We start from the raw sequence: 24613 nt of genomic DNA, 5'->3' as shown, positions 1-24613 counted from the left end.
GGCCCTCTTGTTCCTACCCCCCCCCCCCCCCGACTCATTATTGATCTTTGACCTGTACTCCTGTCCCTGTTTTCACCCTAATTGCCCCAAGTAGTTAACACTTAATAGCCCCTTCTAATAACAGAGGAGTCTAACAGTTTCTTTGTGGGCCCAGCCCCACAGTTACCCCCGTGTAACAAATAGGCCTATCTAAGCTGGTTTGAATGCAGTGTACCAGCTACCCAAGACTGAACTGGGGCTAATTCTCTACAAGAACGACACTGAATCCAAATTTAGAAGCCAGGGAATCCCAGCCCCCTAGGTGTATGGTCAGGCCACATCAACTCCAGCTGGCAAGTTTTGCTTTCCTGGGGAAGCAGATTTCAAGCTCACCTTGAATTTCAAAGGTACACTTGACCAAAATGCTCTATTTGCAAGTCAAAATAGTTGCAAACCCACTACATCCAGAGACTGATCATCTGACTGAATGGACCAGAGATTTGTCTCCCTGTGGCAATTCCTCTGCCCTTATCTCTATTTGCAATGCCGTTCAGTTTACAAACCGAGGAGCTGCCAATATGCCACAGCTGGAAAACTGCAAGGTTTGGGGCTTTATGATTCCCGTGACTCACAAGGGATGCTCATGCTTAAAAACCTTATTGCATTTCTTTTCCCACTGACATTTTATCAACTGCAGCACCCAGGTGATTTAGACAAACAGAGCTGTGATCTCGTGCTCAACAGCAGATGGCAATCTGCTGATGGGAAGAAAAAAAGTCATTAAAATCATGAAGCAGGTTAGCAAGGAGATAACGTTCTATCTACCATGCAAGAAACGCTTTCCTCTCCCTTCGCTAACTCTGATTAACGTGGTCCGCCACTGCTTGGGGATTAACAGGCAATTATCTTACTGGCCACAAACTTATTAATAAAAGGAAAAGAAGAGATGGGCCTGTTCCAACTGTCCATTTCAGACTTGGGTTCCACACACTGATAAAAACAGGGATTTTCACTGATTTCCCTGGGATTTGGGTGTAAGATAACCTATTACAGTTATAACCCCCAGTGTACTTAATAAACCTGGCCATGAACCAACTGGTAATGGTGGTTTGCTGAATGAATTTCAGTCCCTTTCCCCTGGAACAGACATCTGTTTCACAAAGAGACACCCTCACAATCAGTAATGTGTTCATGCCATCCTCACCATCTCAGCAAAGGGGCCAAAGACTGGGTGGCAGAGCATAATAGGGCAGCTGGGCATTTGGAGCAGTGGCAATACACTGGGGCAGAAGTGCCTTCTGGGTGGCTGTCGTTTTTCCACCGTCTCCCCCCAATATTCACCCAGGGCTGCTGCTCCAGTTGTCCTGCCCTAGTTACCCTATTAGTGAGAAGGACAACTCCAGTACCCTTGAGGATGATTGATTCAATCAGCATTAAAATGCTTTGACAACATAGGGAAACAGAAGAAAAAACATTCCCAAGTCTGGTGGTGATGATCACATTTCAGCAAAAATCGCAGTCCCATGGTCCGCGTGGAAGAGGCACTGGCAGAGTCTGGAGCTATGCACCCTTCAGGAGCAAGGAGGTCCGAAAACCAGTTTTCAAATAAGAAAAAATGGCTATTTCTATTCCAGATCTCCTTCCTGGAGATCAATTTCTTTGTTGAACATGTTGGAGATGTCTTCAAACGTCACCAGAACCTTTGATTTAGTTTTAGCTGTCTCTGTGGGGAAAAAAAAAATATATATATGTGCCTATATCTATGAAACCAGAGGAAGTGAGTGGAAATCTGAGAGCTGATCTAGCTACTCAAGGCCTGGCAGAAAGTCTATACTCTTGAAAATGGCTGGCAAGCTTTCCTTAGCCTTCAGAATCATAAACAGCAGGGGATTTTTCAGCCGGCATGGCAACACATTTGCATCACTGTAGGGACATGCAGTGGCAGTCAGGGTTGGTATTCTAACTTTCTAACCCTAGGCTGTGTTGCATCCCAACCAAAATCAAAACTACCAGGAACTGCCACATTTCCAAGGGCATTTTCACCCAATTTGTTGACCTAGAAGGTCTGGATAGTTCAGATACGCTGCATCCAAGGGGAACACCCTAGCTATTGGGACCCTCCATATTCTTGAAGACAACAACACTCATGCATTTTGAAAGGTTTAATTATTGTTCTGGTCCTGAAGTAAAAAGCAGATTGAAATCTGGACTTTTTGTTAAGCAGAATTCTTATTTTCTGGCTGTCCCTATTCCTGGGGGGGGTGGTTTATGGCTTCATAAAATTGCAAATGAAAAAACATCCACTGGGATTGGCCTCCTATTCTTCTTCCCAATGAACAAAATCTGTCCATCAGCAGCCCAACTACTGCTGCCTGTGATCTTAAGCCCCAGTACATTGAAAAAAGGAGGCTGTCTCTTTTCAGCAACGGTTGCTAGGAAAAGATTGCAGAGCGAATCTAAGTGTCATAAGGGATGAGATCTGGGATGCAACAATGTGGGTTTTGCTTTAAGATGAAAGGACTCGCTCCAGCCTGTGGCTTCTCAGGCTTCCAGTTGCCTCCTTGACTGTTTTGTTTCTGGCTGGTGGTAAGTGCCAATATGGTTCTTCCCCAGAAAGTCATGTTTTCCATTTAGAGATTGAGTCCTGAACTGTTTAAGAGAAACATGGAAAAGGTAGCTCTTTCCACCAACCCCCAGAAGTTGCTCTGGTGTTCTGACCTCTCTCTTTCCGATAGGGCCTTCGTTACCCGCGTATCTAAGTGCCAAAAATGTATTGAGCCCTGAGAACTTTATCTGGAAAAGGGATAGTATTTTCCTTTGCATTGATAGTGGTTTCTTTCCTGCAGCACCCTGCACAACGAAGCCCTGATTTTAAGAGCCCTGGGCCCTATGAGCTCTAGTAGAAATCCCGATAACAATAATAAATCATTGCGTGATCTAGTATCCTGAATACTGGGCCTGGAAATCAGGATCTCCAGAATTCTGCTACTACCATGAACACTTAACCTCTCTATAACTATGCAAGTCATTTGACCTTACTGCCTCCATTTTCTCATCTATAAAATAGAGATCATCATGGGGGAGAAGGGGGGGGAGCAATGGCAATCCAGATTATCAAACCATGGGCCTTATGAAGGGATGGAGGGGATTTTGAATGATGATCAGCAGCCATTTGCCTTTGGCACGGGGCTGCTGGGCTGACTAGAATTGAATAGGCTAATGTCATAGCCTGCATCTAGTGGCCTAGCATGAGAAACGCTTTGAAATGTGACTTCTTATAGCAAAGGCAGATGCATGCTTTTCTGCACAAACATCTGTGCAATAGAAGCTACAGAGAATTTCAGCTAGCCCTGGCCCAAAACAATGACAACTCCTGCACCGTTTTTCCTTCCGTAATGTATATTATTTAATTCTGCCCTTAATAGAATAGCAATGGTATTTATCAAATGAATCATTTCAAGTCCTGTCAAATGCAGTCACTGCTGGGTGAAACGTGCCCAGAGGTATAAACTCAAAAGCGAAGCTGAGCGAGCGCATCGCCAAAGTCCTCCCAAGGAAAGAAAAAACAACCTGTCACCACTAAGGAATCATTCATCATCACCTCAAAGCCAAAAAGGGCCCTTTTATGGCCTGCATGATTCAGGCTCATTTTGTCCTGCTAACAAGAAGGTTCTGTGCTGAAGACGGTAGCGTTTGATTCTTTAGCCGCTAGTTTTAATAGCTGCAGCAAAAACAATCAACTTGATGTCACTGACGGCTTTTGAGATGTAGACTAAGGAGCTCTGGAGGGCAAAACGCATTAAACAACCTGGAAGGCCCTCCCTCCTCCTCCTCTTCCCTCCCTGCACTTGCCTTGTTCCTTCTGTCTCTCTCCTTTTTAAGTCCCTTTTGTGGACTCTGCCCATTCTCTCCAGCACTGAAAAGTCCAGGCAAGTGAATCTCCTCCTCCTTTTTGAACATTGTGTTTGCGAGGGATAGCAAGGCATTCACTGAGCTGGGGTCCCTGCCATGCTGCTTTGTTGGCTGGCCCTACATTGTGCTCCCATGGCAGTGCAGGTGCACAGGGGTTTTGTCTGGGGGTTATGTGCACGCTAATTAGCCAGAGGGAGGGGAATGGGAGGGGGGGCTGCGGCTGCAGCATTCAATAGGGACGTGCACTGAGGTTCGGCAGGAACCTGAATCAGCCTGATTAGCTCAGTACAGGCTTGGTTCAGCTCCCATTCAAGACAATGGAAAAAGCTTCCATTAATTGAATGGTGCAAGCTCAAGCCTGAGTTGAGCAAAAGAGGCACCCTCGCTACATGCATGTGCACCTCATGGACACTTTTGCCTGGGGGGAGACTGTCCTGGGATTGAAATAAAATGTGATCCAGTCTCCTCTCCTCTCAACAGCTAGGAATGGAGATTAGGTATTACCATCCTGAAGCCAAAGGATAAGCAGACATGAGATGCATAAAATACCTAAAATATAAAATGCTACACAAAGCCTTGGCATTCAGGCACAACATACGCTAGGGCAGATCTGCACAGTTGAAATTCACACTTCATGTTATTTCAGTGCAAGTCTGAGCATGGACGGACTTATTTTGGGAAAAAAAAATCTGATTTTGATTTGACTTAAATCAACCGCGCGGGGGGGGGGCTCACACTAAACTGGAATAAAATAAGGTTAAGCCAAAACAACCATGTCCATATACAGAAATAAACAGGAGAAGGTATGTAAAAACAGTTACCAGTAGGTACTTCACTGCCACTTTGTGTATACACCAACTGTCTTGTATTTGACTACAGTATTGTTCAGGGCAACATTTGCCCACATCTATAGTTAAACCAGATTCAGTGCCAATTCTACCACACCTATTGGTGCTGTTTAGTAGGGCTGTGCGAAATTTTGCTGGCCATTTCATTTCGACACTATTTTGACCAATTTCAAGGTCGAAACAGCAAAATCGGAATGAAACAAAGGCAGTTGAAACAGTCTCAAAACAAAGCAAGGCTAGTCAAAATGTTTCAAAAGTCAAAACATTTCAACCATAGGCTGGGGATGGGAAGTCAGCCCAGCTGGGTTGACTCCCCATCTCCCACGCTAGATCCCCATCCCCAGCGCTAGATCACACCGGGGGCAGTGAGGCAGCCCAGCCCAGCCCACCCCCCGCTTGATCTAGTTCCAGGGATGGGGAAGCAGCCTAGCTGGGCTGCCTCCTGCCCCTGGCGCAATCTAATGCTGGGGATGGGAAGTCAGTACAGCTGGGCTGACTTCCCATCCCCAGCAAAAGGCTGAAACACCATCGAAACAGCCTTTCTGTTTCAACAAAATGGAATGAAGCAGCTGTTTCAACTCGAAATTAAATTTGGATCGGAACGCTGTTCTGTGGAACTGTCGAAACTCAAGGCGAAATGTAACAGTGCCATTTTGCATAGCCCTAGTGTCTATTGTCACCAAAAGGTCATTTTTTTTCTGAAACAGACAAAGCAGAAGTACTTGTAGAGTGGGGAAGGGAAGTAACAGGAGGGACAGATTGTTGTTTGCATGTTTATCTGAATCTTCCTCAAACTTGGGCCTTTGGATACAGCATTGCCAAGACTCAACCCGCGCCTTGGATTTGGTCCTTCCATTTTGGACACCAGCCCAATCATGGCAACTCTGAGCTAGTAACATTTTATATACATTTTGCAGTGGTAAAAATGACTGCACAGATTGCAAGGCAACAGAGATCTGGGGAAGTATAAAGGGTTAAAAAATATTACACAAAATTCTTAAAAGGGAATGTTTTCAAATAGTGAGACACATTTTTGGATTAAAAAAAAAATGGTGTACTTTGGGTTGGGCTTTGGATTAGGGTGAAGCTGCTTTTTTTTTTTTTTTTACTTGACCTGAACCAGATGGTGCTTCCCTCATTAAATGAGGGACAATTTTTCAGAGATTTTCTGTGGAAGTTTTTGACAAAAGGTTTGAGGCAACGTAAGACATTCCTGGCAACATTTTTAACTGTCTGTCCCAGCAATGCTTAACGCTGTACTTAATTCAGTTTAATAGGCTGCGATTATATTAAATAAATACCAGCTGAACTGATTATTTAATGCATAGTTATAGCTCTTTAACAACTATGCAATTGACTGTTATATCTTAATAAAGGCATGTTTCCCAACAATCGCCTGATGTTTTATTTAACATTCGATAATTTTTTGCACTTCTAAAGCACTGCCAGGTGTTTCACAACTGTCATGCTGGTCTCTCCAACATCCAGAAGGAGCACATGCAGCAAACTTCACCTTCCTTGCAATTTGTCCTGGCCTAGCTCCAAGCAAGGTAATTACACTCCATCTGTCACAATGACATTCCCCTGCAATTTCAGGTGGGTACAGAAGTCTTCTTCCCATCCTTTCCTAACCTGTAATAGAAGCGTGTATCGCTAAACAGCTGCTGTGTTCCACCCCTGAATAAACCTGATTACAAGATGTTAGAGGTCATTCCGGTCGTAAAGGTTTGTAAAGAGTGTAGAGATCTAAAAAAGCTCTAGTAATGTACGGTCCTGTCCTTTAAATACAAATAACTTCCCATTCACTGATGTCCAGGGATCTTCCTGATGCTTCCTTTTTAAATCTAAGATGAAGAGTCTTGCTTTGTTTACAGGTGCTTGAGCTCTTCTGAACGTAGCTAACGGACATCTTTTTTGCAGCACTGTCAGATATCTTAAAATGATCAGGAACCATAAAAATAAGGGCTCGTTTCTAGAAACTGCATCTATTTGCAATTCTTTGTGAATCAAATAACAAACTGTTATTAAAAGCACTTCTGTTGAGATCTGACAAGTGCATAATAGATACAGTTTCTGCCATACAGTTGTTTAACCTCAACAATCACTTAGCATTTCAAAGGGCAGTGTCAAAATAAAAATGATATATATCAATATTTAATTACTTACCAGTGCTATTAATAACACGCTGATAACCAACAAAAAAGGCAACATTTAAATTCATACGAACATCTGCAGATATTGGGAGTACATCCATTTACATGCACTAACGAGCAAATTTTAAAGCTCAGTTGAGCAATTCAGCATTCAAACAAATAGCAGATTAGCCAATTACCTGATTTGTGTGATTATTTTTTTGGTTTGTTTGTCTGTTTTTGCCTCAGGAAATCAATCAGCCTGAAATTTTGCAGGCCATCTAAAAACCTAATGAAAAAAATAAGCATACTACCAGGTAAAATTATCTGTTGACTGGTTTGGGGGTTTGGGAGTCTTTGGGGGTTTTTTCTTTCAACTTTTTACTCATCACAAGCAATGAAATTAATCTGATCTGTCTCATTTTCCGACGGTTGTGCGTTCCACTTTCCTGTTCAGACACTGGGCTGCTGAAGCTGGTGGGAGGTCACAAATGCTCGACAGATGTTCAATCCCCTTCAGGAGTTAGCATGCTGGATTCCCAAAGTCGGGAATCGTCATCTCACACTGCTGTAGAGAGCCCAGAATTTTGTTCTTTAAAACCTCCTGTTCTTATTTCTCTGTCAATCACTATTTGACTGAGCTTTCTTCTGACACTGTTGTGAAGTCCAGGTTTGTATCAGGATCTTTGCCATCCTCCATCTCCATGCAGTACTGCACGCAGAGACAATTATGCAGGGGTGTCCATGTCTAGGAAGTAGACCGTGCTTATAGATAGTTGTTGAAAAGAACTAACCTTGAATCCAGCGGAGAATTTTCATCCTGTTCCAATCAGCACGTTCTTTATTCACTCCATGATTGTTGCAGTTCTCCACTATTCCATATTACGACATAAGCAATCATTCACGATTTCCTGTGTCTTCTCCAGGTTTCTCACCCTAGCAATGTTGTAATAATAATAAAACGCAGAAATAACAATGAAAATGGAAAGAAAAAAAAATGAGGGACTTCTGATGGGCCAAGGAAGCCGCTGGACTAGACTATATGTCTGGAAGCTGCTCTGTTACATAGCACAGTAGACAAGTATTTTGAACAGAGACCAAATGACTACTTGGGAACCCTCTCAAAAATCCGCCAAGTTAGAGTATCTGGACTCTGAAAACAGAAGGAAGAAAACTGATTGGCTTATGCTCAAAAATGGGTAGAGTGTTGAATCAACATGGGATTCTAGATTAAATATTTACAGAGAAATTCCCTCAAATAGACTTTTATAAGGTCAAATAAGACTACCATGTGTGCTGCATGACAGCAAGAAATTCAGCAAGTTGGGCCAGATTCTCATCTCACTTAGCACCTACTATTACACCGATGTAACTCTATGGACTGTTAGGTTATCAATTGTTTACGAGTTCCCCAAACACGCTACAGTGCAGTGACTATATGAGTACAGGCAGGATTCAAATCAGGACAGTTTTCAGCAAGTATTTAGTGAACAATTCTGAGAGCAAATCTCTTTTAACTATACGCACACGCGCGAGCGCACGCACACACACACACACACACACACACACACACACACCCCCCTCGGCTCCCACGGCCAGCCCTCAACATATTTCTGATAATACTTTATTTATGCACCTGTGGCATTTGATACTGCAAATGTCTTTACCCAAGAGAAGCCATTATGTTATATGGTTAAGATTCTGATAATTTGATTAGCTTCAGTTTCCAGGAGTGTTAATACCACTGGAAATGTCATCTCAAGAGCTGGGAATTCTCATAAAATGTAACAAAGCAACTTCTTTGCAACTGTGCGTGGAGTTGAGAAAGGGCTGACTTTGCCACTGAAGGACGTCTGTACACAATTTGGTATGGGGTGGATTTCTCCTAGGCCAGATTCTGGACGGCAAGCTTCACAGATAATTATCGTAACAGGAGGACTTGGTTTAAAGAGAATGGAGGATTTGATTTAAGGTAAGCCTGGGCAATTTAGACACGCTATATAAGTGAGCAATGTTTTTAGCTATTCCAAGCAGAAATGTATTGGGTGTTTTACCTGTAAAAACAGAAAAGTCACTCTCGTTTCTACCATAAGGCAGAACTGCCAAGCATGAAGCAAGGAACCCAGGTCCTCGATTCCCCCACGTGGTGAGGATGGCTTCTCAGTATGTAAGTAAGTAGAAATGAGACACTGATAGGGTTTGTCATGTTGGAACAGGCCCCTGGTCCCCTGGGTGGCTTTGAAAGTCATAAAAGTTGGGTGCTTCAGGGGAACATGTAAATCTATTAGAACATACACAGCTGGGCAAAAGTACAGTAGGGGTAGCTCTTCTAGGACCCTCTCACATGGTACTTCTGTACCCCTGGTCGTAGCTTACTACTGGCCCTGCCTCATGCCCGAAGTCAGGGGTAGGCAACGTTTTGGGGCAGAATGTCAAAAACACCCACAACCTTGATTTGTAAGATGCTGATGTGCCAGGGCAGATGGTGGAGGAGCCGTGAGGGACCTGATCCTTGTTGTGGCCATGTAGCGCTGATCCTTTCCCTGCCATCCACCCCAAGGCACATGTGCCAAGCAAAATGCCTTCATATGCCACATTCTGGCACCCGTGCCAGGGCTTGCCTACCTCTGCCCTAAGGAAATGCATAGCACGGATAAACCAAAAGTGACAATGGAGAGCAGAATCCTGGATCCAAGAAACATTTTGGGAAAGTTCAGATCCAGTCACCACTTCCTTATTTCTGAGTCAGCAAATCATAAAAAGTAGATGTTCCCCATGAAAAATTGGGCCAAGGAAAAGAGAGACACTGGATTGTTTTTCCCTGACCCCCTGTTGATCCACCCCCGAGAAAACAGCATTCTTTAGCCACACTTTTCAATCAGTGCTCCTCAGCTGAAATCTCACCCGTCTGCAATTAGAGGAGTCTTACAGTGCAATAAACAGCACTGAGAAGATTTCATCACCTCCTGGAGCAATCTAATTTTGGTGCTATGACCCCTTTAAAGTTGAGCAAGCATATACTTAGCAGGAAGCAGCATTCATACAGATGACTCTGGGTTACAGAAGAGGAATGGGAGGGAAGGAAGAAGGGAAGGGAGTAGAGGCAGAAAGTTGTACTTCTCTTCTTTGAGAAGGTATTGAATGGGTTTAGACCATCCATGGAGCCCAAAGGTCCTAAACAGGTCCTAAGCAGGGAGTTACGTTCTCAAAGAAGTGGGCAACCAGTCACTGAAACCAGAGAGATAGAAGCATAGGGTTAGAAAAGGAACTTCAATAGTTATGTAGTCCAATCCCACATCCCAAAATGTCATGAGCCTGATGAATGCACCAGTAAGGGCTACAAAAGGTCAAACGCCTGAAGACATTTCTTATGGGTGGAGGGAAGATGCGCACATGGCTTTTCCCATTAAATGTAGAAAGGCCGCTTCCTCCATGGTACTAACTCCCCAGGCCTGTGGAAGGATATCTGCCCAGCTCCTTTTCCTTCATGGCTTCTTGTGGACAATGAAGTCTGCTCTCACTCTCACTCTGTCCTTGAGGCAGCCTCCTCTGATCTTGGCTGCTTCTGCATTCAAAGAATATCACTTCTCCTATAGAAACATTACCCTCTCTCCTGCCAAGGCTCCTCTGTCTCCAGGGGTCCTTCTTCTGAGTTTCACCCTCTTAAGTCTCTGACAATGTTGTCCTGCTTCTGGGGACTTTCCACTGTTACCAACCTCAGCTCTCTGCAAAGAAGTTAAAAAAAAACTGGGTCTTAGCCAAGTCATTGTCTTAAGGTGCTCCCATTTGACTCCCATTGAGTTTCAGTGACCCCCTATTTTCCCTGATCTAAGATACAGGTGACAAGCCTTGAGAGCAGATGGTGGGTGAACACAATAGAGGCTAGGGATGTGCAAAATTTCACTGGCCGTTTCATTTCAACACTGTTTCAACTCATTTCGAGGTCGAAACAGCAAAATCAAAATGAAACCAAAGGCTTCGAAACAGCCTCAAAACAAAACAAGGCTAGTCAAAATGTTTCGAAAGTCGAAACGTTTCGACCATAGCATTGGGGATGGAAGTCAGTCCAGCTGGGCTGACTTCCCATCCCCAGCACTAAATCAGGTGGGAGATGGGAAGTCAACCCAGCTGGGCTGACTTCCCGGCCCCAGGCGATCTAGCAAAATGTCAAAACAGCATCGAAACAGCCTCACTGTTTCAATGAAGCAAAACGGTGCCATTTTGCACAGCCCTAGTAGAGGCATTCAATGCTAGAGCAATTTCACAAAATCAAGCATAGGAGGCTGCCTGTATAAGTCTTCCCAAAAATGCACTCCAGTGAAGGTGGGTTGTCAGGGGTCAGAAGGAGTAGCATGGGGTCTCAGAGCCTGCTGCAAAAGGAAAGAAAAGGCCTTGATAGGCACATAGATGGTTCAGTCTCTCCAGAAAATTATCCACAGCTGGGGGGACCTGCTTCTTTGTCCATCAGTGGTTTGCAGGCAATGTAAACACTGTTCCACTTTTGAAAGGACTCAGAAGAAACTTTGTGAGGTTGCATTCAAGGGCTGCTCATATAAACTTCCTGAGGAGATAATATGGCTCATAATTTTTGCTCCGCTTTTAATCCACTCAAATTCTCTGTGGGCCAAATGCCAGATCCAAACTTCTCACAAGCGTGGTGGAATTTGGATTTAGGGGCTTTGAGCATAATCTAAAGCAATCAATATTAAAGGCAGCCTGAATTATTACAGTGATATTTCTTCACTAAAACTAGAATTGGCTGAAACTATGTCAAGTAAGATTTTTTTTCCCAAGCCAATTAAAAAAGTAATTGCTTCTTTAGAAATGGGTCAGTCCAAGTCACCTTCTCCATGGAAAAAAAAAATCCTGATTATGCAGCCATACAGGAGGCAAAATGGTCTGGGAGCAGAAAGTCAACATAGCATCCCAGACTTGTGCTACCCAAGCTTGTGCTATACCCAGCTGGGGAAGCTGCAGTAACATGCAAAGAAGCTCGACTGACTTGTAACCACTGCAGGGACAACAACAGTGGACTAACGAGCTCCGTTTTAATTCTTGTTTCTTGTACCATCAATACATTGGCCAGCGATTCCAGTGATTTTTATCTGAGGAGATGATGTAGGAGACCAGAGGTGGACAGCTCTGATTTCAAGACATGGGGTCAAGCTTTAGATAGAGAAGAGTAGCTATTCTGCAGTCTCTACATATAAATGGGGGGGGGAAGGTATCCCATTTCCATTTTTATGGGGTCCCTTCCCTGCCTATTGTCAAAAGTCCACCCCAGTTTAACAGCCCGTTGCACTGGCAGGTTTAAGGCAGACCGGTTTCACAAAATCAACCATAGGAGGCTGCCTGTGGGAGTAAGGGAGTCCAAAGTGCACAGGGGAGTGCTGTGGCTAGCATCACATGCACCACTCCCCAGCTCCCTGCATCATCAGCTTCCTGCACCCCTCCAGCCTGAATGATCAGGGGCCCATTTACAGCCGAACAAAAGTCCAGGACATGCCTCCTTATTTATGATCCCAGAGCTGTAGCAAGACACTTCAGCCAGTCTGCCATAATGCCCCAGGCTCCTGGCTGTAATGACTTTTTAAAGGTATCTTTACCTGCAACATCAGGCTACAAGTGAGATTGTTCCAGATAACGGAAAACACACTCCAAACTACATCAGGCACTTGACAGAATGACCAGAAACGTAAATAATTTATCTTGGCTCGGAAGGGAATTGCATACCATCTCCTCTGCTGTTTGATCCAGCACCTGTCACCTGAAACCACCAGCTTTCCCCAGCATGAATGCTCAGGTTACATAATTGGAATAGTGGTTGATGCAGCTCTGTTCAAAATCTGACCCAACCATGCATGATGCATATGGTGCCAGAGTTGGTTGACCTTCAGGGCCTGCTGTGAGGACCTGCATCTCTCCTTAAGCTTCAGTCTCATGTGATAGGGGTTTAGTTATCCACTGTGTGGAAGGGTATCTGCTTAAAGAGGCAGCAGATTGCATAATTTGATTTTAATTTATGTCCTTCTACCTAGAGAGTGTTTAATGGGGGAATTCAATACACTTAAAGATAAACTCATATTTGCAGAGTGCCTATGGGCAGGCAGACTGGCAGACAGTTGCTTATATTACAAGTCAACTTATGCCAAAAACTCAGATGAGCCATTAAGGATGCCTGGGTGCTCTGGAGGAAAATGCATTTAAAGGAAAGGCTTGGAAACTCCCACGCCACCTATGAGGACCCTGGGCAGGGCATGCGGAGTCAGTCATTGCAAATTGATTTCAATCAGTCATTTAACCATGTCTCACAGGTTCTCTGACCCTTGACCTGCAGGCCTAAGAGGTCCTTGTAGACATGTGTTTTATTTAATTGATTTAGGACTGAGACAGAAAATGAGAACTTATCAAAAATACACCAAAAGGACGGCACTCCGATAACTGTATGGAGACACAAACCAAGTGGCAGCCTCTGTCCCAGAAGAGGCTCTTTTATTTATTCAGTCGCAGCCTAACCTTTCATTCAGCCCTCGCCTCTGCACAGCCCGACGAGAAACACAGGGCACCCACTCTAGGCTCACGTTTTTTACTTGGACACCTGGGGGTTTATTTTGGGGCTTCAAGGGCCAGCAACTGTGTGCACGCAGAGGTCAAAAGGATCCCTCTGGTTCTTATTTTCCACACGTCGTATTTGGGGCATTCCTCTGTCCAAAGCATCCTGGTATTGCTAGATGGGGATTTTCTATAAACCCCTTGAGATGTGATGACCCTTGAAGATGGCATTTCTTCCTCTTCAGGCTGAAGTTCATCTGGAAACTGCCTGTCCTACTGTCATCTTGGATCTATACTCAGTGTCTTTACTTCCATTAGCACCCTAGCCGTCAGGCTATCCTAATCTCCCGAAGCTAGAACTTGGTACATTGCCTGAAAGATTTTTTTTTCTGATACTCATTTAAAGGGGCCTCCTCTTTTTCCCCCCAGGGTGTTTTGGCTGAGTAGCTTGTAGTTTCCTTCCAGTTTGTCTCAAAGGAGGCACTTCCATTAAACAGAACAACAGCCTGCATTAACTACAGAGATCCACTTCGCTTAATTAGGGCAACACCAAAAAATACATGTGGACGTTGCCGTACAGAAAAGTCTTTCCCCTTATTAATGTATTCATCAACAGAGTAATTAAATCTGTATTTTAGCCTTATCCCAAGGAGCCCTTGGGATATTATTTGCATCCTCAAAATTCATTATTTGAGTGAGCAACGGGAAACAGAAGCAGTGTGGGCAGCTGATTATCCAATTTGGTGAGATCTACACATACCATTATGTTCAATAACAAAAGCAAAAGATTTGTCTGTAATTTTCCTTTCAGTTAAAAATGCATAGCTCAGCTGTTCACCGGAGATATTGCTACACGCAGAAAAAAGTGTCTGAATCTTCGCTTTGAGGCACATTTGACGTTGACTTTCCTCGCTGCTCTTTTTTGACATCAGTCACCAGTCGGAACAATTTCCTGCCTGTACTTTAGCAAGCCTTGCATGGGGTGCAGAGCTGGGCATTTAACCCTGTCTGGGAAGACAGGTTCAGCCCTGGTTTACATCTGATTTCGAGCTGACTGAAGACTTGCGATGCAAGCACTAGCTCACCCAAATGTATACTGAGATTATATACCTTATATTTGCTTGTTTGAACTGAGATTGCACCTACACCTGGATCCTTCTGAACTCTCTCAATTAGCTGGCCAGATCGCCAGTAAGGATAGGGGAGCCATTCTAGAGAAAATTAGGCCTGTGAAAAACCTTCACCCAGTTTTAGCTACTACTCTCTTCTGGTCTGTGGTATATTTAGGCCTGTGATTTATTGCAGCTGCAAAGGTGCATCCACAAAAAAAGAAGGACACTCCTGGCTCATTGGTCGCAGACCCCCGGGGCCTCCATGCCAATGGAAACTCCAGATATGCTAGGTTTTAGCCATCACCATTTTAGGAAATAAGCTTGTGGAGAGGAACTGAAGGTGAATGGTCAGGTAGCAGTAGAGTTGCCAACTCTGTTTGAATCTATTCCAGGAGGTTTCCAAAATGCCAACAAGCCCACGACACACAACGCAAATGTGCCCGCATGCTTGCCTATATCAGTTACGGATTATGGTGCGTAGATGTTATGTCAGGAAGGCAAATGCACATTATTATTACATTTGAAAAACCCACCGGACTACTGTATCAATCGGATTCAACATTTAATATTTATTCTAATGAATGCCCTATCACTTATCTCCCAGGTGACTTTCAGCAGTGTCCTAGAGATTTATACCCAATTCCTGGAGACTCCAGGGCAATCCTGGAGGGTTGGCAAACCTAGGCAGCAGCCCAGCAGGACACTGATCTCACCAGCTACAATAGGGCTGCAAGATGTCTTGTGCAAGATGCGGGAACAGAATTACAAAGTCAGGGTGGCAGCAGGATAGCATGAGGGCCGTGGCCTGTTAAAAGCTGAGGGAAGTGATAATATAATAGTACAGTGAGCGTAGGAGGAAGAGCAGAGAAGGCAGGAGCAGCAGGCAAGGGAGGAATGGAGAAATTTGTTTAAATAAGGTTACCTATACACATGCCCAACACTTGCTATGACATGTTCTAATAAAGCGCCTTCATGTCACATGTATTCAGTGTACCTGCGGTTCAAAGTGGTGGCGGGGGGGGGCTGAACAAGCTTTAGTTAAAGCACCCCGATGCCATTTTGAAGCACAGGATGCTGAATACACAAGATGCTGTGTGCACTTTAATTGGAGCGGCTCTTGGAAGCCACTTTAATTAAAGCAACCCCGCACCCTGGAGCACTTGCAAAGATTCCCTACGAACCAACCAGAACTGCAGCCTGAACCTCAGTGTGAACCAAAAAAGACAGACTGCATAATTTTCAGATCCTGTAGGATTGCCTTATTCTCCCATGCATTTCTTGCTTCTGCACAGTGCTGGACCCCTATAGAAAAACCTCCTGAATTTGAAAGTGAATGATTGTTTTTCTGTAGTTTTCATTCCAACTGTCTTACAGAATCTGAGAAAATGGCCATCATCGCGCTATTAAATTCTGTAAGATGCTTCATGAAACCTATAGAAAAATCCTAAGTCACTGCTTCTGCAGGCTTTTAGAGTAGTTCCATCTCTATTAACTGGTATAGATCTTTTTTCAAAGGGGAAAATACTGCCAAGAAAATGAGTTTTCCAGCCTATATGTTTAATACTCAAGAGGCTCAGGTATGACTCCATGGTAGGCTCTGACTTTATGGTGCTTAGCATTAGGAAAAAAAATGTCCAAAGATCTTGAGAAGCAACCATCGCTACTAGAAATATAAACTTTAAGACACTCCCCTGGGGGGAGCTGGCTGCATCTGACATCTTCACAAAGATTTTTATTTCTAGTTCCTGCAGTGGTATTTCTTTGTCAGCTTCACTCCCCCCCATCCCCCCTCCATTTCCATTTTACCCCTCCTGCAAGGGTGAAAGGGTTAGAAATCCTCTTTTTTTATCTTTTTTTTGTGTAGAGGCAACATCCTATTTGCTCGTGAACAATAATACAGGAACAGGGAGGAAAAAAATCTACTGTGGCATCCGGACCTTTTACAATCTTGACAACTAATTTGGTCCTCTCCCTTATTACGGAGTTGAAGGGAGGTCAGAACTGCAGGGGTACAAAGAGCTGAAAGCCGGTCTTACTGAAATGGACTTACACGAACCCAAGAAAATAAAACCTGCTTAGAAATAAAATGCATTTGAAGATATTAAGATTGAATCAAATGTGTTTGAAGAAGTCATGTTTCCAGCCTTGAATTACATTTTGTGCCGACTTAAAAACACACAACTGTCAGGCCAGGCAAAAGTAAACGTGAACTCCTCTATCATGTCCAAGCAGTCATTTATGCATGCAAGCCAGCTTTATTGCTTGAGCTGCACACCGAAGACATACGCAGATTGAGCGTTGTGAACACAGCCAGTCAAATGAGAAAACACTTCTTTGGATACAGAGGTTAACCTGCTGCCTTCTTTGTCAGCTGCTGTCTTTGTTTTTTGCAAGTCAGCTGGTGAGTTGGAGCTGGTATGCCCGGGCGAGAGATCCTGTGTGGAATTGTAAAGTTAGTGTTGCGGAAATGTTTCTGTAACACTTTATTGGATCTGCTCATAAAAAATCACTTCAAATAGATGGATGCATGGAAATGGAGCTTGCCTTGAGCCTGCTGAAAATTTAGCTAAATAACTATATGGCTGCCCAGATACTTAGGTGACAGGCACACCAGACACAACCGTGGACAAACGGATGAGTTAGCCCAGGAGAAGACCCCGCTATCCCCTGCCACATGCTGAGATCATTCAACACCCCCACATTACACAGCCTGTGCTTCCCTTCCCTGGGGAGGAAACCAAATTTTTCAGGGGAGAACAAGTCCTCCTTCCTGCAAGAATATCAACAGAGCAGTGCTTGTGGTAGGAGTTTGTCAGGAAGGGAGCTTCAAGCTGAGGATGTTGGTCACCAAAATGTCCCTTCCCCTTTCCTTTAGCCTTCTGGCCTCTCTGTCTCATCCCTTTTCCCCACCAGGTGTCCTGGATCTGAGACAGAAGTTCAGTAAACCAATTTAACCTAAATCAGTTTGTAGATGTAGTCTGATACTACATCCATCCAGGTTTATCCTTGGGCCATTTTGAAAGCGGTTTACGTGCACTGAACTTCTGTTATGTTACAGATTTGAACTGGTTTCCAATTAGTTATACCAGTTTATGTGCACCTTCTGTCCCTAGCCCTAGTCTCCTTCTTTGTCCATCTTCAGGGTGAGTGGGCCCAGTCCTCTCTCTCATGCTCTGAATAACAGCTAGCCCCTGGTCGGGGAGCTGCAATACTCACTGCCCAGACACAGCAGCAAGAGGACGGCTCTCTCTGCAGGCACCAGGGGCTCAGCATCAGTCGTAAGGCCTAAGATAGCCCAGCAGCGTGCTAGCCTAGGCAGCAGCTCCAACAAGGCTCTGTATCTCCAGGCCAATTCCCTGCAGGGGCAAATGCCATCAGGCTGCAGCAGGCTCCCTCGTTCCTTCCCTGGGAGCCTGGACACCACCCCTGCCATGGCTGAAGCAAACCTCCTCCTCCCTTCAATGTGATTAACATGCTCTTCCCACCTCACCGGGGACAGTCAGCAATTAAACCTTAACAAACTCATAGCTCTAATGCTTTCCTGGCCTGCCTCAAATTAGCTGACAGATGCCCTCTGGTTCATTTAAATTCAAATCCAGCCTCTTCCTCTAATAAAGCCAATGCCCAGCCTGCAGCAGGAGGTCTCCATCACTGTTCATTATGGGAGGGAGGGCAAGAGGGAAGGCTCAGAGGTTGTTTTAATTTTCTGGCAGTGGGCTCTCGGCAGCCCCTGGGCACACACTTGCCTCCGACCGTCACCTTGAAGCTAAAGTCAGCACCGCAGGTGAAATCCTGGGAGCTTTACTACCGACTTCAAAGAGGTTGGGATGTCGACCTGCATCCTCAGATTTTCTCCAAGTTTTTAACTATTTAGACTCTTCTAGCTACCAAAATCCTAGACATTAGAGAGGGAGAGGACGTGCAGGAGACCCCACTTCAACTGGCACTTTCTGCTAATGTTGCATTTCCCCACTTCCAAGTTCAGACTGACATTAAGTGACTTGCGGGATGGGGCCTTCCATCACTTGCTTTGGGAGACTGAGCCCGTCGTCTAGACAAGTGTGTTTTTCAGAGGGACAGCCTTCCATCTTCAGGTCCCTCGGTGCAAAAGTGAAGTTTGTTTCCTACCTATGGGGACTTTCTACCATCTTGTACCATCTACACTTTTCCCAGAGCCTGACGAAGGGACTTTGATACCGCAAGCTTGCAGAAAAGGACAGTTTTCTTGCCATTTTCCCATTGGTCTAATAAAAGGGATCATTTTGGAACCAAGAGTTCTAGCTTTTTGTATGTCTTCTTCCGGTAGCACTGGTTTAACACGATAAAATCGGGAGGTGCTCAGACATGACAGGACCAAGGGCCAGAAAATCACTTCGGATTGACGGCATGTGCAAGGGCACCCCATCGCACTGATGCTCACCTGTCCCCAAGGATCTGTCTAATTCTCTGTACCATTTCCAAGGCTCCCTCAGGGAGAGATGCTCTTGAGGACCTGCCATCCACCCCCTCCTCCTTGCACACACCAAACCCTGAACAGCGGGGATCCGACCTCTCTGGAGGGGTGCGCTTCACCACCACTCTGAAGACCTGAGAGCAGCCACGAGGGACACCCCCAGAATGGCTTCACTGCCATATTTTTGGCTTGCTCTGGGTGAGCAGGCATGAGTGGGGGAATGCATGAGCAATCCCCACGGGAGGGAAGAAGTGGCAGCAGGAGTAACCTTTACCCCTCGTCCGGCCTCCTGTTACCTCTACACAGGGTCTATGAGAGGGAGGCAATGGGTACAGTTATACCAGGCTCCCAAGCTTAGAGCCTGCCCACAAAGTAAGATCATTCTCTATGTCCTGTTTCCCAAATGGAGGTCCCTACTAAAACATTCCAGGTTCCCAAATTTCTCTCACAGGGTACATGTACCGAGCCCAGGAAGGAATAACTTGCAAGGCCTCTCCTGAGGCTGACACGCTTACGCTGAAGTGCTCAGGCTCACTAGAAAGGAAACGATGAAGTGATGGGAGAGCATCTCCTTTGCTCCGGTGGTTGATGCCAGTAGTGATTCATGCCACGGGACTGTGGTATTCCTGCCAGTTTCCATCCCCATCAGTAAGAAGTATGCAGTGGAGTCGGCTGCCGTCAAGCAGTCCTGGGTCTCCTTGATGAAGAGACTTAGGGAATGGGAAATAACCAGGGTTGAGGGCAGATTGTGCTTTGGGCTTCCTTTTTGCGGGTGAGAGCCATGTTGAGCTCATGAAGACAAGGGGCCATCCACACCAGCGAGTCCAAGGGGCAGGCTTGGACCCAGGCGGGTGCCAGGGGAACTTCTCACACGCAGTGCACTTCTGCCAGCCCTGCAAACCTTCTGCTATTCGAGTTGTAGGCCCACACACAGCTTTCGCAGCGCACCTCGCCGTTGAGCTGGCAGCGTTCCCAGCCCTTTCAGATTTGGGTTTCCCCTTGAGCAGAGCCGGTGAACGGTGCCAAGTGCAACGCGGGCTTCACGAGAGGACAAGCAGTCACCGGAGGCTAGGAGGGGACTCGCACGCATCTGACAAAACCATGATTTAACTTGCGATAGCCAGGAGGTCAGGCTCGATGATCTAATAGTCCCTCCTGGCCTTGCACTCTATGAAACTATGAAACTTATACTCTGTCTCCAGATGTGGAAGCTCTACCGCAACGGGCCTGAGCAGAGTTTGGAAGGGGGCTGCTGGATTCAGGATAGGGTGAAGGTGATACTCAATGTTTCCATTAAGCCATGTCAAATCCATCCCATTGTAGAAAACCCTCTGGAAACTTCCTCCTCGGTTACCTCGAAACACCCCCCAGCGAGTTTTTATAAGCAGGAAATATACTGGAAAGCAGTTAAGTCTGATCTGTTTTAAAGGGAAGTATTCCTCATCTCCCCCTCTATGTCCTTAGTCCCAAACTATTTATGGGCTTTAATTCCCTCTCTCTGTCCTCTGCACCCTGGATTTTTAAGCTTCACAGACACCAAAAGCCCCTTTCACTTCTAGCCTTACGATGTCACCCAGAAATAATCTGTATAAGGCTCTATGGTATCAGTGGGGCTTTCTATGAATAAAAAGGCCTTTCTGTGGCTAATACCACTACATGCTGTCCTGAGCCCTTAGAGAAACCAACTTAAGAGAAGGATTTTGCCTGGGGTGAAAGCGGCTGAGGGGGGAAGAAAAATAAATCCAACCAAACCCATCGGAATTAAATTCCAGGTCATAATTGAACTTCACAAGCTTTTCAATTCCTTTATGATTCTCCTTTTCTTTTGTCTAGGACTTTGCTAGCTTTTCTTGCAGTATGTTAGCTGCATATTATAGAGCAAATAGCCCGGCAGTGATCAGCCTGCCTGTATTCTCTCTGCGCACTAAGCTGGGATTTCTCATTTCATGCATCATTTACAGCTTGTAGCAGCGATTTTGCAAACTTCGTACATCACCTTAACAAAGCAAAGGGGGCTCAGTGGCACAGAGGGAGGCAAGTGTATTAGCCTTTCACCTTCAGAGGCCTTAGTTCAAATGCCAGCTCAGGTTACCAAGGACAATGAGCTTGATAGTCTGTAATCATCACCCTTATGGGGAACAATTGGCTGCATCATAAAATGACCACACCATTTGGTGCAACTGAGCCCAGCCACCACTCATGGGAAACCCAGGCTGGAGTTAGGAAGGAGGGGTATTGGCTGAGGACTGCAACAAGCTGGAGCTGAGATGCTCAGGGATGAGATGCATGCAAAGATCCCATGACTAGAGTAGCTGCAGGTGCTGCCTGTTGAGCTAGAGTGAAGGGCTGGGAAGGGAGGAATTAAAATATTGCTGGGGACGCTCAAGTGTGAGGTGCAACAGCAAAGCTGTGGGACAGGGGATGGCAACATAAGCGGCAGATACAATAATGGCTTTTTTGTAAAGCCTGCAGCAAGAAGCAGGCTGAGAGGATCAGCTTGCTTCACACAGGTTATTACACTGCCATCACTGCTATGGTCTTCCCTGTGGGTCTCCCTCACTCACTACCCTCACCTCTACTGCACCTGTTGTGAGAGCACACCATTCAAGAAGCAGCCAGGACTGAAGGTTATCCCAGCTGCACAAGACGCCACTTCAAAGGTGGCCTTGGTGGGGTCAGGATCTCAGCCTTTGAATTGCTGCAGTCCCTGGGAGTGTCTTCAAGGCAAGTAGCATTCATAGGACAATAGAAGCAGGATCTAGGCAGTTTGTATAATGTTATTTCCCCATCTATCTTCGTCTAGATGCCTCATAGTCATTTGATCTGCCTGTCCCCATTTCTCACTTTCATCTCCAACCTCAATGGGCCAAATTGAGATTTAATGTTTGTCTCCCCCCTGCTTTGTTCTCGGATAGATGATGCAGCGTGCAGTACATAAAAATGATGGCCGAACAACAGTACAAAATGACTAGGATCATCATTTTTCGCGGGAGTTCTGCTCCATGTGATGCCAGGCAGCTGTAGATTTATTTCTTTAATTACCCTAGAGGAAATCAAGAGTATTGATACTGGAGAAAACCCAGCAAGCAAAATCATACATGTCGTAACACTGCAGCAGATACCACTGAGTTTGACGTGCGACTCTTCTTGATACTTCTAGGAAGAAAAGTAGCTGCACTGTTTTTATCTTGTATCTAACTCTCCCCCAACATAGTAAGCCCTTAGCATAATTGGACTCAGAGTAAATTTTGTGGTGATCACTGATTGTTTTTAGGCATAAATCTCCAAACTTTAGAATCATAGAAAATTAGGGTTGCCAGGCACCTCCACAGGTCATCTAGTCCAACACCCTACTCAAAGCAGGACCATCCCCACCTAGATCATCCCAGCCAGGGCTTTGTTGAACCAGGCCTTAAAAACCTCCAAGGATGGAGATGCCACCACCTCTCTAGATAACCTGTCCCAGTGCTTCACCACCCTCCAAGAGAGAAAGTTTTCTCTAATATTCAACCGAAACTTCCCTTGCTAAAACTTGAGACGGTTGCTCCTTCTTCTGTCATCTGCCACCACTGAGAACAGTCCAGCTCCATCCTCTTGCAACCCCCCTTTAGGTTTGGTTTAAATCAGTGGTGCTCAACCTCTGACCCAGAGTTGAATCTGGCCTGTGGGGCCATGTCATCCAGCCCAAAGGACTCACCATGGGTTTGGAAATTTGGTGGTGGGGGAGCACTGGCTCTGGAAGTGGCTCTTGAAGTTGTGACATTTACCGCTGCTGTGCTCCCACACCCCCAAATTTCTGGACCCGTGGGGAACCCAGTGGGCCAGGTGCCACGGCCCCATACACTGGCATTTATACCTCTGCTCCCAAACTTAGGTCTGTAAAAGAGAATGATGTCTCTCATTAGAGGCTCTGTCTGTCTCATTCCCACTCAGTCTGAACATACTGGGAAAACAGGCACTATCCATTGGACTTTGGCATTTTCCACTTCTAATCCTGGGAAGAGCAAGTGGAAGGCCTGAATGAAAGTCCGGATCACAGCAATTATGCCCAGCAGCAAGTGGCCTACAGAGAACAAACCTCACTTGCTCTTACAACATGGTTTCCTTCAGGGTTGAGACACCCAAGTGGTGTTGGCTGGCATGAACCTTCACTGCCATTGTCCCTATTGTCACTCTTTCAGGGCTAAGCAGAAAGCCTCCACTGTCAGGCTGATACTTGACACTGGTGCTAATTTCACTTTAAAAAAATAAAAGGAAAATCAATATAAGATCCCCTCGCACCTGGTGAGAAAGAGCAAGTTGTTTAGACTATAGGGTGAAGTCATAACGGAGAAAAGATGCCCCTGTACAGTCATGGATACTCACCTGCTGGAAATCACAATGAAATGCAATTACCCATTGTCATTCCCAGCTGTAAGTCTGCTCTAAGACTCTCAATCCTTCTGCTATTGCTTCCAGTTCTTACCTCTGTAAATCTGGAGTGACTTTTATCAAAGTAGTTTAAAAAGGATTCCCCTGGGTGGGAAAAATAATCCTGCCTATCTAATTTACCTAGCAATTTGCATACCTAACCCATAAGGCTCTGTGGGAGCCCTTGCCTAATCCTTCCCAGCTGTGGAGCCAAGCCCATGGATCTGTTATCCTGCACTTCTTTGGGAAGGAGTTTCACTTAAAAAAACATGCTACTCCACTGCATTTTTGCTTCTTGGAAGACAAATGGAAACCTAAGCATTTCTTCATTTGCATTTTGAAAACAAGGGCTTCTAACATCCAGTCCATTAACTCACTTAATGTTCTCTCTGAGAGACTAGTTACCCATTGTGTGTTTTGTTGCCATTAGGATATATTAAATACTATCAATTGTGATGTCTCAGTATTATACTGGTTGGAGACCGGCCATGATTGCGCTTCCACCCAAGCTGTATTATTCTATGAACCTTCAAGGCATTTGAAACATCTCGTACAAAATTCATGAACGTGAAAAGTAGCTTGTCTATACTTCTAGGTGTTGGAAGCTTGCAAGAAACCAAATTCTGATTCATGCCAGGTCACTGGCAGCTACTAAATCTCAATCAGACTCACGAAGCCCAACTGATTACCATGCACTGCGCGCTCTTTCTTTCTAATGAATATAGGCTTACATACATCTCATGCATTATTTACCAAAGCGTGCTTATTATTATTGCAATAATTTAAGGCAGTTTGTTACAGGCACAGCTCTGGGCAATTGCAATCAATAGAAGAAAACCAAACAAGCCAATATGCATGAAGCACAGCTGTCTCAGTTAACCCTTTCTAACCTTGGTGCACAAGAGGTGGGCAGGTGTGGGGAGCAGGGTGACCAGTTATCTCCACACCAAGATCCTGCTGCCTCAGAAGAGAGTGGGGGAGCAGGGTGGAGGAGAGGCAGTACCTGCATGGCTTTAATCCTCGAACTATCTCCTAGAGCAGTAGTCACCAATCAGTGGATCGCGATCGACTGGTCAATCGTGGAGCCTCTGACAGTCCATCTCAGTCTCAGTCCCCCGTATCCATAGGCAGAGGGAGAAAAAATTATTTGGAGGGGCTGAGCATGTGTGCATATGTGCATGCACATGCTCTGCCCCCAGTCCCCTCCCAGCAGGT

At 45.3% G+C, this 24613-nt stretch overlaps 1 long non-coding RNA gene across 1 annotated transcript; it reads right to left on the bottom strand.

Annotated features, from left to right (window-relative positions):
* Window positions 1-24: 24 nt before the first annotated feature.
* Window positions 25-24613, bottom strand: LOC112550940. The gene is made up of 4 exons (XR_003095027.1): window positions 24402-24613; window positions 10477-10596; window positions 7666-7807; window positions 25-1702 (listed from the first exon to the last, which is right to left on the bottom strand). It is a non-coding gene; the product is annotated as an uncharacterized LOC112550940 (long non-coding RNA).

Source organism: Alligator sinensis, unplaced genomic scaffold, assembly GCF_000455745.1.
Source record: "Alligator sinensis unplaced genomic scaffold, ASM45574v1 scaffold857_2, whole genome shotgun sequence".
Taxonomy (NCBI): Eukaryota; Metazoa; Chordata; order Crocodylia; family Alligatoridae; genus Alligator; species Alligator sinensis.
Note: the sequence above shows the minus strand (reverse complement) of the source record. Positions and strands in the feature narration are given on the sequence as shown.